This window comes from Pongo pygmaeus, chromosome 5, assembly GCF_028885625.2.
Source record: "Pongo pygmaeus isolate AG05252 chromosome 5, NHGRI_mPonPyg2-v2.0_pri, whole genome shotgun sequence".
In the NCBI taxonomy this organism is placed as follows: Eukaryota; Metazoa; Chordata; class Mammalia; order Primates; family Hominidae; genus Pongo; species Pongo pygmaeus.
Genome location: NC_072378.2, coordinates 122,114,874 through 122,132,539, shown reverse-complemented (window position 1 = coordinate 122,132,539; position 17,666 = coordinate 122,114,874). Strand labels below are relative to the sequence as shown.

General features: G+C 35.3%; 1 long non-coding RNA gene across 1 annotated transcript in view; it reads right to left on the bottom strand.

Annotated features, from left to right (window-relative positions):
* Nucleotides 1–6,646: 6,646 nt before the first annotated feature.
* Nucleotides 6,647–17,666, bottom strand: part of LOC129038466 (uncharacterized) — a 198,671-nt gene continuing 187,651 nt past the window's right edge. Inside the window, exon 4 of the long non-coding RNA XR_010126768.1 lies at nt 6,647–7,890. This is a non-coding gene — a long non-coding RNA (uncharacterized LOC129038466). The remainder of the gene's footprint in view (nt 7,891–17,666) is intronic.

Genomic DNA, 17,666 nt, shown 5'->3' with positions numbered 1-17,666 from the left:
GTATAACAAAGCTAGATACTAGCTCTCTCCTTGCTTTCCTTTTTAAAAGTAAAAAAATCCCCCATCCTATGTAAACGGAAGTTAAAATATGGTGCATATAGTAGAGTCCTTTAAAAAATTCTGCATTTCCTTGGACATAGAGAGGTATGGAAGGCTTGTCATAATTCGCCTAACCACCCAAGCTCTCCTCTTCTAACATTTTGTGTGCTATATTTTACTTGGTGGAAAATAATGTCCTTCCTGTATTACTCTCCCACCTGCTGAGTGGTACACAAATTTATAAACTTAAAGTATAACATTTTAAAAAGAAAAAAGATTAGTATAACATAGAATAAATGACCAACTGAGGAATCAGTTTAAGTAGGACCATTTAAAGTTAATCCAGTTTAAGTAGTAAATAGGAATAGTAATAAGAAAAACAACCTTATTTTTGCATAATATTGACAATTTTTCATAGTGTCTCGATGAGAAAAAAATTGCCACTGGGTACTATTTTTAATACTTTGAAATAATATACAGAAAAGTTTAATTCAATTGACATTTGTACTCTTTCAGGAAAAGCAAACCAAAACCAAAACCAAAACCCAGGAAACAACAAGTAGTTTTTGATAAATAGTACAAAAGTAATCTTAAAATATTCTTTGAAATGTACGAATTATTCTCCAAACATTTTTTTGGAACAATTTCCTATGCCACTAACAGCATTATGAAAATTAAGCTTCTAAATTCTCATGGCCAACAGGTAAGTGCTGAAAAATAGTTTAAATGTTTGTTCACGTTACCTGTTTTCTTAATAAAATTTAAAATATATAAATACAGAAAAATAAAGTAACAAATGGCAGGACTTCAATTTTTACAAATGCATATGTAATAAAAGTTTGGATCAGAAAAAAATGCAGAGGACTGATTGGCAAATCAGTCAGTAAAGAGTTCAGGTATCTGAACTTAATGTTTTGATGGCATTACTGCTTCCTGAAAGCATACTGATGTCTCAGTCAGAAATGGAATCTTTGTCTGTGGAGCACAGATCTCAGCATTGAAATCACTGTGCTTTGTTCTTTACCATTTTTATTTAATTAAGTGAGATTCAAAACACTTTTAGTTCATGAAATAAACCTAGCTTTATTTATTTTTAAAATTTTCAAACATAGAAATTTCTGCCTGCACTCTGGGTGGTATATTCAGACATACCTCATCTAGTGGCAGACATAACAGCAAAAACTAAAGTTCAGCAAAAACTAAAGTTTAGCATTAGGTCTCATAGGAAAAGTAATTTTTCAGTAATTTGCCTATTACCCTGTTATATGTGTCGTTTAACATATTCTAATCATTTTTGGAGTCTTCTTATAATTTATATAAGTAATACCTCTATATAGGCTACATATTTTATTGAATTTTAGTAAGATATGCTAGTATATGCCAAATAGAAGAATTTTGGATTAACCCTAACCCCAAATTAACTGATCTTGAAAGATGTCCAGATATACTTCCACATATTTACACAACCCAACTCAAATGTAAACTGACAATGAAAGACCTTTCCAAACTATCTTCCATAAAGATTTAGAGAAAACTATTAAACCGGTTAATATGAGACGAAGGATATTAGTTTATGTTCACTGACACTTTTCTAAATGATGCAACCATGGTAATTAGGCTAAATGTCAAATATGCCTTGTTGACTTTTTTCAGAGTCAGAAGTAAACAGGAAATTTCAGATTTTGACATTTTCATTCATTTTGGAATTGTCTGATAGTGACAGAGATTCAACACTGGAGGTAATCATCCTGTTTACACAGACTGTGCAAAATGAGTGTACCAGCTAATAACTCTCAGATATTTCACTTAATCAAACTTTTAAATGATTCTTCTTAGACTGATAGCATTGATACAACAGGAACATAGAGAGTAAAACAAGAAAATCTTTATTATGCTTTTTCATGAAAGAGGTGGTAGAAAATTAAATGTCCAGATATCCCGGGTTCTTTGAGTGTCAATAAGGACAAAGCTTTTTAAGTCTGTACGTGATGCTTTAAAGCTTATCCAATTTAAGTAGTAAATAGGAATAGTCCTAATAAAAACAACCTTATTTTTGCATAATATTGGCAATTTTTCAGTGTCTTGATGAACAAAAAATTGCCACTGGGTACCATTTTAAATACTTTGAAATAATATACAGAAAAGTTTAATTCAACTGATATTTGTACTCTTTCAGGAAAAGCAAAAACAATAAAAAAACAAAAAACCAGAAAATAATAAGCAGTTTTTGATAAATAGTACAAAAGTAATCTTAAAATATTCCTTGAAATCTATGAATTATTCTCCAAACATTTTTTGGAACAATTTATGCCACTAAGAGCAATATGAGGATTTAGCTTCTAAATTCTCATGACCAATAGATGAGTGCTGAAAAATAGTTTAAATTTTTGTTCATGTTACCTGTTTTCTTAATAAAGTTATATGCTATCAATAAATAGTTAAAATCCTTCCAATAGACATCACTGATTTTTTTATACTGGATATTGCTTTTGGTGTTAATCAGTCCTAACATTATGAAACGTAGCCACTGAGAAAATAATACGTGAATAATAGTTATTTAAATCAAGTTTGTATTTTTATTTTACTATGGTGAAAACCTCTGAAAACATTTTGGATATCTTAATTTTTATCAAAACCGATTCATCTGTTTTATTCATTTCAAAAATATTATTATGCTGTTGAAAGAAGAGTTTGTTAATGACAAATAGTCATGATTCCAATTTACGTTTTGAAAAAGAAGCATGAAGTTGGAGGACTTGTGTAATTTCAAATTTTAATACAAAGTTACAGTAATCAATGCAGTATGACATCAGTATAATAATAGATATGTAGATCAATAAAACTGGATGAAGAACCCAGTAAAAAACCCACACATTTACAGTAAATTGATTTTTAACAAAGATGCCTAGGCAATTCAAGAGGAAAACAATAATCTTTACCACAAGTGGTGTTAGAACAAATGGATTGCTATATGCAAAACAAAAACCAAACCAAACCAAAACAAAAAAGCTCAGATGTTTATTTTACATCATATACAAATTTAAATAAACATGGATCTGAGACATAAGTAGAAAAATTAAAACTATCCACATTTTAGAAGAAGACATCCGATAAACAATGTGTGTCCTTAGGCAAGAATTTCTTAGACATGATTCTGAAAGCCTGATTCACAAAATAAAAATTGGCGAATTTGACTTCATCGAAATTGAAAACTGATGGTATTGGAAAGATACCATTTCAAAAATGGAAAGACAAACCACAAAGTGAGAAATATACTTGCAAATCATACATATAATAAACACTTGTATCCAGAATATAGTTGTTATCTATTGCTGAATTACTCTAATACTTAGCATCTCAAAACAACAAGCCATACAGTTTTGAGGGGCAGGAATCTGGAAGTGGCTTAGCTGAGTGGTGCTGGCTCAGGGTGTCTCAAGACAAGCTGTTGGCCAAAGCCACAGTCATCTGGAGCTAGACAATTCCGTGCTCACTCATACGGTTGTTGGCAGGCCTCGGTTCCATGTTGGCTGTTGGAAAAATACCTCAGTTCCTTGTCCCAGGGGCCCTTTATAGGCCATCTGATTGTCCTCAAGACACGGCAGCTGGATTCTCCGGAATGAATGATGCAAAGGGGTTTGGCAGGGGAGAGAAAGAAGCTGAGATGGAAAACACAGTCTCTTATAACCTAACCTTGGAAGTGATATACCACCATTTCTGCCATATGTTGTTTGGTTCTGTTGGTCAGACCAATCCTGGAGCAATGAGGAAGGTACTACTCAAGGGTGTGAATGCTAGAAGGTGAGGCCTTCTGGTTATTGAACAGAATACATAAAGAACTTTTCAAGCTCAGTAATAAGGTGACAAATAACTCAACAAGAAAATGGGAAAAATATTTCAATAGGCATTTCACTAAAAAAGATATATGTATGGCTAAAAATGATAATAAATACACCAAATGAAGACATGCTCAACATCATCTGTCATTAGGATAATGCAAATTAAAATTACAATGAAATATCATTATATACCCACTAGAATGACTAGAATCAAAAAGACTGACCATACCAAGTGTTGGCAAACATTTCGAGAAACTGGAACCTTTATACATTATTGGTGGGGATGTAAAATGGTACAACCATTTTGAAGAACAGTTTGGGAGGTTTTAAAAGTTAAGTATCCATTTACCATATGACTCAGCAATTCTAATCTTAGGTATTTATCCAAGAGAAACAAAATCATATATTTAGATATCCACAAAAAGATTTGTACATAAATGTCTATAAAATCATCACTTACAATAGCCAAAAACTGGAAACGACCCAAATGCCCACCAATAGGTGATTGGAAAAACAAAATTTGATGTCAATACAATAGAATGATACTCAGCAATAAAATAGAATGATCCATGCAACGAAATGAACGCATCTCAAAATCATACAAAATGAAAGAAGTAATTTCTATGAGTTTTATATTGCTACCATAATAATTCCTACAAACTTAATGACATAAAACAATACAAATGTATTATCTTATCATTTTGGAGGCCATAAGCCTGACATGGGTCTCCCTAAGCTAAATTGACAGGGCTGTGTTTCTTTCTGGAGGCTCTAGAGGGTAATCTATTTCTCTGACTGTTCCCTTCTAGAGGTCCCCTCCATTTCTTGACTCACGGCTCCCTTCCTCCAATTTCAAAGCCACCAATGGCAGACTGAGTCTTTCTTGCATTGCATCTCTCTGACTCTTCTTCCATTATTGTATCTCTCTGACCCAGCTGAGAAAGGTTCTGTGCTTTTAAGGGCTGAAGTGATTACACTGGGCCCATCCAGATAGTCCTGGATAATCTCCGCATTTGTAAGTCTTATTTACATTGGCAAAGTCCCCTTTCCAATGTGATATAACATTCACAAGTGCAGGGGATTTTATTTTGCAAACCACACTTTTTATATGAAATTTCTAGAAAAAGCAAAAATAAGTAGATGAAAATTATATCAGTGTTTGCTGGGACTGGGGGTGGGAGCAGATTTCACTAAAAATGGACATTAAAGATCTTTTTAGAATGACAGAAGTTATCTAAAATGGAATCTATCATATTTGCACAATTCTAAATTTTACTAAAAATAATCAAGTTGCATATTATCAATGGGCGAATTTTATATGTAAAATATAGTTCAATAAAACCATTAAATATTTTTAAGTGAATAGAAAATAGCAAAGAAAAATAATTTGTTGAAGTAGTTAATACTATTAAAATAAGCCTTGAAAACATGGACCTCTTATTTGGGATTTTGACTCCTGGTGAATTTCTGTTTTCTTCCAATCAATTAAATTAGTGTTTCTGCTTTCATCATGAGCACCTTATGTTTACATTCAATATATCATCTGCTGATCTTAAACACATTCCTATTACATCACTTGATAGAAGTGCATAAGTGTGAGACTTCTGAACTCAAATAAGGCCTCCCAAAAAGCTTTTCTTTTAATACTTCCATTGGATAAATTATGAACACATAGACAGAAATGCTAGAATCAAATCTCAAATGCTTCATCCTACTATACGTGTAAAATTATGATTCATTATTATTAAGGATCACAACAAACCCCATTCACCAATTAATTTTTTTCACATAAATATGTGGTGAAACATTTATTTACAGTTTCCTTTGCCTGGCTAGTGGTAAACCAGAATACTGAAAATTTGTGTCTTTTCTGAGTACATAGACTTAGTGACAAAAAACCAAGCACTTCATACACATTTGCTCCAGAAGTATTCAGAAGGGTCATGTTACCCTAGTGAAGAATAAAGGTACACACACTGCATCTTTATTAGTGATGAATCATTAATTTATTCTGATGAGCCTTAAAGTTATGAACGAGTCAGCTAGCTGAACTGTGTGAAATGGTGGGTGGTACAGCAAGAAGTTTGATGTTGACATATTTAACTATAGATGTTAATGCCTTGCTGTGTATATTCCCATGATGAAATTCATTCTGCTTTTGCTTTGTGCCTCGAGGTCTCCTGTAATTAAAGGTGTAATGTCTACGGATTGCTTTGAAATGAAGAGTTATCCAAAGAGAAGGTATTACCATATTACAGAGCCATCTGCTTAAAGCTTGCCAAAACAATATGGACAAGAGTGAGGGCCCTAATAGTGCATGTCAGCATGATCTCATCTTGAAGTATGAGAACATAAGAATCAGCACATACTTCTAAATACTTCCTTCAAATAAATAAAGAGAGCCTAATTGTTTAGCTAATTTATTTTATTTTATTTCTTCACTACAACTTTTCCTACTCTATTTTTACTATTGTGGACTTTTCAAAATCCCTTAAAATTGATGGCCATATATTAGCATGTAATTTAAAAAGCTTCAGTTTCTTTTCCCATGTATTGGTGATGTTAACAAAAGAATCAGGAGTTAAATAGATATATCCCTGGGAAATGCAATTTTAGAGACATTTATTAATGTCTATATTTCATTAATTATTTAAAAGTAGGGTTTTGAGGCAGAAACAATTTTTCTATTATATCTGTAACCATAAAAGATTAAAGATGCATTCATTTTTTTCTTCAACCTTTATTTTAAGTTCCAGGGGATATATTCATTTTTAGTTAAGTGGAAGTAATGCTTGAACCATGAATAAAGATACAGATTCATTTGAGTAGGCTTTGTTGGTCTGATTCACTAATAGTTTTTTAAACGTTAACATTCTTACCAGGCAATTTTTATTTCTTAAAAAAATCCTGAGTTTAATAACAGGTTAGAGTAGTTTCTGTTACCAAAATGACTTCGAAATTCCACATAATTAGAATCAGATAAAATGTATGTTCTGCAACCAATTTCAAGGGTGCTATTTAAAAAAAACCATGACAACACCAGGATTTAATTTCTGACCTATTTCTCAGATCTTTTTATTTAATCCACAATCCAGCATTTTAAAAAAATCCCACAAGGAAGCAATGGAATTCAGGTAAATAATTTTTTTCTTGAGAAGTGACTGGGATCAAGAGAGATTAAAAGATCCTTTGTTTCTTGTCAGGAAACCTGGATTTCCATTCAATTCCCACAGAAACATATTGTGCAATCTAGAAATATTCTATGTCCTTAGCATAAATGAATGGAATTGACTATATAAATTTTTATGAAAGTAAGTTCTAAAACCCTATTCTAGAACTCAAAAGGTTAATACCAGGTCTATAAACAAATGGGTTGAAAAGTCACCTTTGAAGTTTAGAAGCTGGATCTCAAATTCTAGGCCTGTTCATGAAACCACAGGTTTACTGGAGCAGATAAAATAAGGAAAATCTTGTAAAAATTTCTCAGAAGTTAAACCCACCAGAAATGTGCATAATTTTTGCATTTTCCACATCTAAGCTTCCGGTCAATTAGAAAGACTATGGTCAAAAGGTGCACACTGCTTAGATGCTGGCATTGATTTAATTAAAAGGAAAATGGAAGAAATGAATTCTAAGAATGGGGCAAATCTTAATGTCTTAATTTGTTTTGTGCTGTGAGTCTGGGCAATTTATAAAAAACAGAGATTTATTTCTTACCATCTTGGAGTAATACACAGCAATTTAGGCTTTTTCTAGCCTGCTCCTCTAAATTCTTCCATACTCTACCCCTTACCCAGTTCCAGAGTGGCTTCCATTTTTAGGTATTTGTTATAACAATGGTACTACTCCTTCGTACCAATTTTCTATCATAGTCCATTTTGTGCTGCTAAAACAGGATACCTCAGACTGGGTAATTTATAAAGAACAGGGATTTATTTCTTACAGTTCTGGAGGCTGAGAAGTCCAACATTAAGGTGCTGGTATCTGGTGATGGCTTTTCTGTTGCATCATCCTATGGCAGAAGGTGGAAGGGTAAGAAAGCATGAGAAGGCAAGACAGAGTTGAAATCACCTTTATCAGGAAACTGTTCCCATGATAATTAATCCATTCCTGTGATAACAGCATTAATCCAGGGCAGAGCCCTCATGATCTAATTACCTCCTAGAGATCTCAACTCTCAGTACTGTTGCATGGAGAATTAAATTTCCAATACGTGAACTTTGGGGAACACATTCAAACCACAGCAGTTAAGTAACTCAATTTCCCCTTATTCCCATACCCATATTCAAGCTACATGAATTTTTTTTCCAATTAGAAGTAAATAGTTGTAGGTACTTCAGTTTAGTAAATGTCACTGAATAGCATTTCATGAGACAAATTCAGTAGATAAACCTAAAGGTCCTTGCTGACATTTTTCTCATGTCAGTCTTAATAGTTTCTTAATCTCACTTTAATTATCTTAGTTTAAAAGCCAGATTCTAAATGGGTTACATAGAATTACCAGGGGACAAAAACTAAAGGAGTCATTTTAGGCTGGAGGCTTTTTTTTTTTTTTTGAAACAGTCTTGCTCTGTCGCCCAGGCTGGAGTGCAGTGGCAAGATCTCGGCTCACTGCAACCTCCACCTCCCGGATTCAAGCGATTCTCTTGTCTCAGCCTCCCGAATACCTGGGATTACAGGCACACACCACCACGCCCAGCTAACTTTTGTAATTTTAGTAGAGATGGAGTTTTGCCATGTTGGCTGGAGGGTTTTAAATGAGTATTTGCTCCTATTAGAGGTTGCCTTGGTAGTCATTGCCAGATCTGGTGCCTTGTACAGTGCCTGGTACATGGGAGAGAATTATTAAATGTTGGATTAATGAACAGACATACCTCAACCAGGCTTTATTGGGTTAGCCTATCTCAAGAGAGGGGTCACTTGTGTGTAAGACAAAAAGGGGTTATGGGAAGAGTTTATTTTACCTGTTATTGTATCCCTCTCGCCAAACTTTCTACCAGCTCTCATGAAAATGTTGCTCTCTATACCTTCCCTGACCATATATTTCCAGAAATGTCACATCATAAATATTACACAGGAAATAAAGCATCTAAAATTATAAACCCTCTGACCAGAATGTCTTTCATCTGACCCACAACTTGTGCTAAATAATCAAACCCCAAACCCAATGGAATTTTAAAATTTGGGGTTTCTGGTGCTGAATATTTTGTGATTTGTCTTCTCTTGAGGCTTAAAAATTTCTATGTGCTGGTACAAGTAAATATAGAGGTAAAAAATAAATAGGCTTTTATTGGACAAGCGACTTTGAGTGCAGACTATAACGTGTTTGAGGAGAGATTTATAATAAAATTTAGTTGGTCCAACAAAGCCTAAATGTTTATGTAGCTCATTCAAACTTGTCTGTGTCCTCAAATTGACACTGTTTTACTTCATGCCATATCAGATAAAGTTTAATGTGTTTATCTGTAGGAGAAAGAGCTTCTTGTCAAACACGAAAATAAGAGAGAAAGAGGTGGAGTTTCCTCACTGAAATTAGTCAGTAACACGCCGTGTCCATTACGAACCCTCACATTCAATAAAGTGGAGAATGCCAGGATACTGCAGCAAATGGAGTTTTGCTGAAGATCAAAGCAACGTAAGCTGCTATAACAGACTTTATGTTCTGTCTTTTCATTTCCTGTAGGTGGTGAGCTCCTGAATTGTGGTAATTACCAGTCCTTGATTGAAGGCAATTCATTTCCTTCCTGACACTGAAAATATCAAAAAGCAAGCTGCCTCTTGATGGCCCTAACTTTATAGCTCATTTGTAATTATTCTAATCAGTTGTAAGGAGCAGGTAAGAATGAGAATATGTTTTGTTTAAGACAGTCTGAAGTTCCTTGCTGGAGCTTATTTCTAAATACCCTTGGTAGTTTGTTTTATATTCATAAACTAATTTGATCATTTCAAATTCTTACCAATTTTTAGTCTGTTAATAAAAAAACCTTATCCAATTATATTTTTACAAAAAATTGCATCTTATAATTCTATGATCTAATGAAATTGCAAAATTAAAATTGTGCACAAACACTTTTTAGGTTGAAAAGTTTAAAAAGAACAAAAAGCAGGTATAAAAATACACTCTAGTTTTCATTTTCAGATAGAGTAATTATATATCATATATAAAATTCATATATAAAATTTATATATATGAAAGAATATATATTTTCATATATTTACATATAAAAGAAATCTATATATATATAATTTTTATCTTAGATATCTCCAAAGATAAAATTCTTAAGATTGATAGGGAGCTGAGAAGAAATTTTAAATAGTGGATAAAACTTGTAATCATTTAAGATTTAATTAAGTCACATTTTCAGTAGATGTTCTAATAAATGCAATAGTAGTAATTAGTATTATTATTAGGATAGTGCCTGAAATAAAGGGTGTAAACATCACATAAAGCTTGGATAGAGAGCTGTAGGCTCAGAATAAAAAAACTTCAGACTAGAAACATACCTGAAAGAATCTTAGTCAATTCCTGAGTTTTACAGTTAAAATTCAGTTTCAGAAAAATAAACTGTCTCAAGTTAAATTGTCACTTACTGGCTTAGTTGAGGCAATAATTTGTGTCTTCTACTTCTAATTCATTTACTCTGTTTTTTTTTTTTTAGATATACTAACTGACAAATAAACATTACTATATGTATTCAACTATTCCTATAATTATTAATTTAAATAGTCTCAAGTTAAACTTTTACATACAGAATAATACTTGAACATATTTTATACAGTGCTATACATTTTGTAGATCACATTGAATTTTTTATTGCTTACTCTATATTTATATCTTTTGTACCAGCATAATTATGGCAGTAGAGGAAAGGTAAAAAGAAAGGGCAAATATACACAATTTTCACTATCATGTATGATTTTTAGTTTTTACTTCTAGAATTTATCCATGCTTACATAGTTTCTGAAGTTGTAATGATGAGGAAATACAATCTTTGTTCTGTTTTATTTAAGTAACATTATATTATGACATTGTCATGTTCATAATTACTACTTTAGCAACTAATACTTCATTGACTTAATTTGATAATTATCCAGTCATTTCCCTCCTGAGAGTGATTAGGTCATTTCTAATATTACTATAAAAAATACTGTTGTGAATTTCTTTGTGTACATTGCTTTTCTATATTGTTTGTCTTTTGATTTTTTTTGTGCAGATAAATCATATTATGCTTATGTGCATAAATTATGTCACATAGGCTCGTGTGATTAAACAGCACTGTCCCTCTTTTACCTGAAGTGGAATGTGAAAACAGCAGAGAAGCTACAGGCAGGACTGGCCTTATGTGCAGAAGGGTACCCAGAAGTCTGCAAAGATAATTTATAGGACAACTCCCCAAATCACCCCCAGTAGTCTTTCCTAAAATTTCCAACAATGCAATTTCTCAGTACTTTTTTAAGAGGTAGTTATTTAATAAAGTTAAGGCATTTCTAGACTAAACAAAGGTAAAGCATTAGCTAACACATATGCAGGGTCTAGTTTATATGATTAATTCCCATTACCAATCATAAATTCTTAGGCAGCACAGACTCAATTCTTCAAATAAGTATTAAAAAGAACAATATTGAGAGCATGACACTATGATGCCTCTTCAGTGAAAGAAAATAAGAGAATTGAACTTCAATCTCTCATACATTATAAACATGTTTCCTACACAAAACACATACCAGTCAATGAAAAGGTCATGGTTTTTCACAAGTTCTTTAGGACTCGGGCCCAGAATTCACAAGATTGTTGTGATTTAGTCACTCATTATTGTTTAGCATTTATTTTCCTGGCATATACAGCTATACAGCTACCATGTATTGCAAAGCTACAATGTCTCAGCCACTTTTTTACATGATCTCATTTCGTGCTTATAATAACTCTATATAATATCCATTATTTCTCTCATTTTACATATGTGGACATCAAGGCTGAGAATGTTGAAGTATTTTGCATAAAATCACAAGTTCTGAGCTATGAAGTGGCATAGCCAAAATTGACCTTTCTCTGAACGATTATTCTGTAAGTACTCCTTAGTGAGCAGGGATTTCTACCATAATATGTCAACAGCTTTTTGGGGCTATCTGAATTCTCTTGTGATTTTTCTGTTCATAAAACTTGAAAAAGCTCTTAGTTAATTCTTTTTCCCAGAATGTCAGTCGTGCTGGACATTTACTCTGCTGTTAAACATGTAACTAGAGAAATACAAGTGGGAACCACATTTGTGACCCAAAATGAACTTTTCAAAATTTTTTTGAAGTCTTATAATATTTTGCACTCAATCTTCATGACCAAAGTGTACTAAAGTCACAACAGATATTCCAAATCAGCAGTTGTGTTGCCAATGGAATGTCAAAAATATTAATTCAGATTTAACAACCACTCGGATTCATCTCTTTAGACTCAAGTCCCATAAAAACACAGGATGAAGTCTCATGACTTTTATTAAAATGTCTCTAAATATAAGCCCTAAAAGCAATTAACTCTGATATGGTGTTTGGATCTGAAAAATTTTGGAGAAGAAAAAGAATGTAAGAACGTACCTGCACCATAAGCATAGCAACTTCAGATTTAATGAATTTTTTTGTTAAATTTTGTTCAGTAACTAAGCTGATCTCTCAGAAAATCATTTAAAATTACTCACAAGACTGTAATTATGTAGTGTTGGAATGATCTTGGTACAGAAATGAAAAAAAATCCTCTCTTTCACTGCTTCAAAAACTTCACCCAAAAAAAGGATTGAATGAATTCTAAGTTTTTAAAGTTTAAGAATTCTACCACAAATTTAACTTCAAGGAGAAAATACTTTAAGTTATAATTAATGTATTATTGGTAAATGTTTAGGATAAAAAGTCTCATACTAGAAATCCACAAAAAAAAAATTAACAGTTTTGAATCCATAATAGGTAGAAAGATAGTGTGTGATATGGTTTGGCTCTGTGTCCCCACCCAAATCTCATTTTGAATTGTACTCCCATAATTCCCAAGTGTTGTAGGAGGGAGTCAGTGGAAGATAATTTGAATCATGGGGCGGTTTCTCTCATACTGTTCCCATGGTAGTGAATAAGTCTCATGAGACCTGATGGTTTTGTCAGGGGTTTCTGCTTTTGCATATTCCTCATTTTCTCTTTCTACTGCCATATAAGAAGTGTCTTTCACCTGCTGCCATGATTCCGAGTTATTCCCAGCCACGTCAAACTGTAAGTCCAATTAAACCTCTTTTTCTTCCCAATCTTGGGTATGTCTTTATCAGCAGCATGAAAATGGACTAATACAGTAAATTGGTACCAGTAGCATTGGGTATTGCTGAAAAGATACCCAAACATGTGGAAGTTACTTTGGAACTGGGTAACAGGCAGAGGCTGCAACAGTTTGGAGGGCTCAGAAGAAGACAGGAAAATGTGGGAAAGTTTGGAACTTCCCTGTGACTTGTTGAATGGCTTTGACCTAAAGCCTGATAGTGATCTGAATAATAAGGTCCAGGCTGAGGTGGTCTCAGTTGAAGATGAGGAATTTATTAGGAACTGGAGCAAAGGTGACTCTTACTATGTTTTAGCCAAGAGATGGGCAGCATTTTGCCCCAGTCCTAGAGATTTGTGGAATTTTGAACTTGAGAGAGACAATTTAGGGTATCTGGCAGAAGAAATTTCTAAGCAGCAAACCATTAAAGATGTGACTCGGGGCCAGGCACGGTGACTCATGCCTGTAATCCCAGCAGTTTGGGAGGCTGAGGTGGGCAGATCACTTGAGTCGGGAGTTCGGGACCAGCCTGGCCAACATGGTGAAACCCATCTCTACTAAAAATACAAAAATTAGCTGGGTGTGGTGGTATTTGCCTGTAGTCCCACCTATTCAGGAGGCTGAGGCAGGAGAATTGCTTGTACCAGGAGGTGGAGGTTACAATGAGCTGAGATCACACCACTGCACTCCAGCCTGGATGACAGAGAATCACTTGTACCAGGAGGCAGAGTTTACAATGAGCTGAGATCACACAACTGCACTCTAGCCTGGACGACAGAGTAAGACTTTGTCTCAAAAAAAAAAAAAAAAAATTGACTTGGGTGCTGTTAAAAGCATTCCATTTTAAAAGGGAAACAAAGCAGAAAAGTTCAGAAAATTTGCAGCCTGATGATGAAGTAGAAAAGAAAAACCCATTTTTTGAGGAGAAATTCAAGCTGGCTGCAGAAATTTGCATAAGTAACAAGGAGCCCAATGTTAATCCCCAAGACAATGGGGAAAATGTCTCTAGGGCAGGTCATAGGACTTCATAGCAGCCCCTCTCTTCACAGACCCAGAAGCCTAGGAGGAAAAAATGGTTTTCTGGGCCAGTCCTAGGGTCCCCATGCTGTGTGTGCAGCCTAGGGACTTGGTGCCCTGCATCCCAGCTGCTCCAGCCACTGCTAAAAGGGGCCAAGGTATAGCTTGGCTTATGGCTTCAGAGGGTGCAAGCCCCAAACCTTGGCAGCTTCCACGTGGCGTTAAGCTGGCAGGTGCACAGAAGTCAAGAATTGAGGTTTGGGAACCTCCACCTAGATTTCAGAAGATGTATGGAAATGCCTGGATGCCCAGGCAAAAGTTTGCTGCAGGGCGGGGCCCTCATGGAGAACCTCTGCTAGGGCAGTATGGTAGGGAAATGTGGGATTGGAGCCCCCACACAGAGCTCCTACTAAGGCACTGCCTAGTGGAGCTGTGAGAAGACAGCCATTGTCCTCCAGACCCCAGAATGGTAGATTTACTGACAGCTTGCACCATGCACCTGGGAAAGCCACAGACACTCAACACCAGCCTGTGAAAGCAGCCAGGAGGTAGGTATACCCTGCAAAGACACAGGGGTGGAGTTACCCAAGACTTTGGGAACCTACCTCTTGCATCAGTGTGACCTGGATGTGAGACATGGAGTCAAAGGAGATCATTTTGGAGCTTTAAATTTTGACTGCCCCACTGGATTTCAGACTTGCATATGCCCTGTAACCACTTTGTTTTGTCCAATTTTTCCCATTTGGAATGGCTGTATTTACCCAATACCTGTATTCTCATTGTGTCTAGGAAGTAACTAGCTTGCTTTTGATTTTACAGGCTTATAGGCAGAAGGGACTTGACTTGTCTCAGATGAGACTTTGGACTGTGGAGTTTTGGGCTAATGCTGAAATGAGTTAAGACTTTGGGAGGCTGTTGCGAATGCATAATTGGTTTTGAAATGTGAGGACATGAGATTTGGAGGGGTCATGGGTGGAATAATATGGTTTTGCTCTGTGTACTCACCCAAATCTCATCTTGAATTGTACTCCCATAATTCCCATGCATTGTGGGAGAGACTCAATGGGAGATAATTTGAATTATGGGGGTAGTTCCCCCATACTGTTCTCATGGTACTGAAAAAGTCTCACAAGATCTGATGGTTTTATCAAGGGTTTCTGCTTTTGCATCTTCCTCATTTTCTCTTGCCACCACCATGTAAGAAGTGCCTTTTGGCCGGGTGCGGTGGCTCACGCCTGTAATCCCAGCACTTTGGGAGGCTGAGGCAGGCGGATCACGAGGTCAGGAGATTGAGACCATCCTGGCTAACATGGTGAAACCCCGTCTCTACTAAAAATACAAAAAAATTAGATGGGCATGGTGGCGGGCACCTGTAGTCCCAGCTACTCAGGAGGCTGAGGCAGGAGAATGGTGTGAACCTGGGAGGTGGAGCTTGCAGTGAGCCAAGATCGCACCACTGCACTCCAGCCTAGGCAACAGAGCAAGACTCTGTAAAAAAAAAAAAAAAAAAAGAAATGCCTTTTACTACCTCCCTCCATGATTCTGAGGCCTCATCAGCCATATGAAACTACAAGTCCAACTTAACCTCTTTCTTCCCAAAGTTGGGTATGTCTTTCTCAGCAGCATGAAAATGGACTAATACAGTGACCATAAATAGATCTTGAACTTTTAACTGTGAAGAACGAAATTTTGCTACATATTTAGCCTAACTTTACGTAGTTAGCTAAGCTCTATATCATTACATAATTACGAATATAGTTATATGACGAGTTAAGTCCTATGAAAAGGAAAGAACATGATTCCATGTAGGTGCACACAGTTCTCAAAATTTGCTTGTAAATGGTTTGGCTTTTAAAACATATTTTCTGATAGAAAATATTTTAAATTATAGCCTCTCCCCACCTGAAACTTATTGAATGTGTAATTAAGTTGAATTGTGCTTATTATGCTTGAGACAGAACTCTGAGTTCAGGAAGGAAGGAGGCAGAGAACAAATATTCACTTCTTTCTGGCTACAGTGCTGGCTATGAATAAAATTTGGCATAGGCAATATACATGGGAATTTTTTTACTTCTTTATATTCATTCCTTTCTCACTTGAATATTGCTGTTATTTGGGTATACTATGCTCATTTCCTAATTTAAACTATGCTTATTAGCACACTTCCCAGCACCAGCCTACCCCTCAAACTACTCTGTGCCTCAAAATTATCTCCTCCATTCTTGTTCCTACTACAGTGCCTTGCACATACAAGGCACACAATAATTACTCATTAAAAGAATGAATGAAATAAGAAACATAGAAAGTGTTAGAGAAAGCACCAACCTAACAGAAAGAAAAGATGTGGCTTTAACTATCCTTTGCCTCTTTACTTCCTCTACATTTACATTCTCAGCTATTCAAGTTTTATACGGTTGTTGTTCTGTACAATGATTTCTTGAAGGCAAAAGCTTGAGCTCCAACAAGGTTAGGGGGCATCAGTGCAGATGTTTTACGGACATTTTTAGAATTGGTGTTGATAGAAGTCTCATTTTTAAATGAGGTAAAAACTGAGGCTGTATAGCCTGATTCATAATGCTCAAAAGACCATTATGAATCATTATGAAACAAAGCAAACACATAGTTGTCATATAATATAGCAGTTCTAGGCTTGCTTCACGTGTTTCAAACAGTGATGGTTCCTTAAGAAGTCACATCTCTGTGCTATCTAACACATAAAGAGGCACAATAAAACAGTACAGCTACCGTGCTGTAATGTAGTTCACGGCCAACACTGCTCAGTGCTGAGTGTGGCATCCGTGGTAATTCGTGAGCGAGGTGCCTCCTTAGGCCTTTCCTGTGTTGCATACCTATCTCATTGCTAAACTGCATCTGGTTAGAAAGCCCATCCACATGCTCTTGTATGGTCAAAAAGGAGAGACTTCTTCTATACAGAACTCACTCAATGCCCGGCATGGGCACATGGCAGGCTGACAGCCAAAATGTGCCCACTAAGCCCCTAACAAATGAATCATGAATCTGGGTGACTGGAGAGACAAATGTTTACCATGGAATGGTAACAAAAAAGTCTGGGCTTTTTGCCATTTAGGAAAAAAAAAAAAAAGAAGTATGTGAACCTTCTTATCCTTTCCCAGATAGAGCTCTGAGAAGGTGTAGTACAATCAACTCAGTCTTTGGAGGGGCATATTGACAACCAAATGATACTTTGTATAGTTTCACAATTTTATGTGTGTGTGTGTGGTGATTTTCTCTCTTGTGGTGACTGATTTGCTTTACCATAAAACGAAGTAGGATGATACTATTATAATTTATCCTTTCCTATCACATCATGTTTTAGTTTAAGATTATAGAGCAAATAGACTGTGTTATTACTCATTGAACGTTGAACACCAAGAATAAAGAAAGAATAATATAAGATTTTTGAGCATGGTTCTTTTCTCTGCTCAGTATCAATTCTAGCTCTGCCAGTATCTGGCTGTGGGATGTTA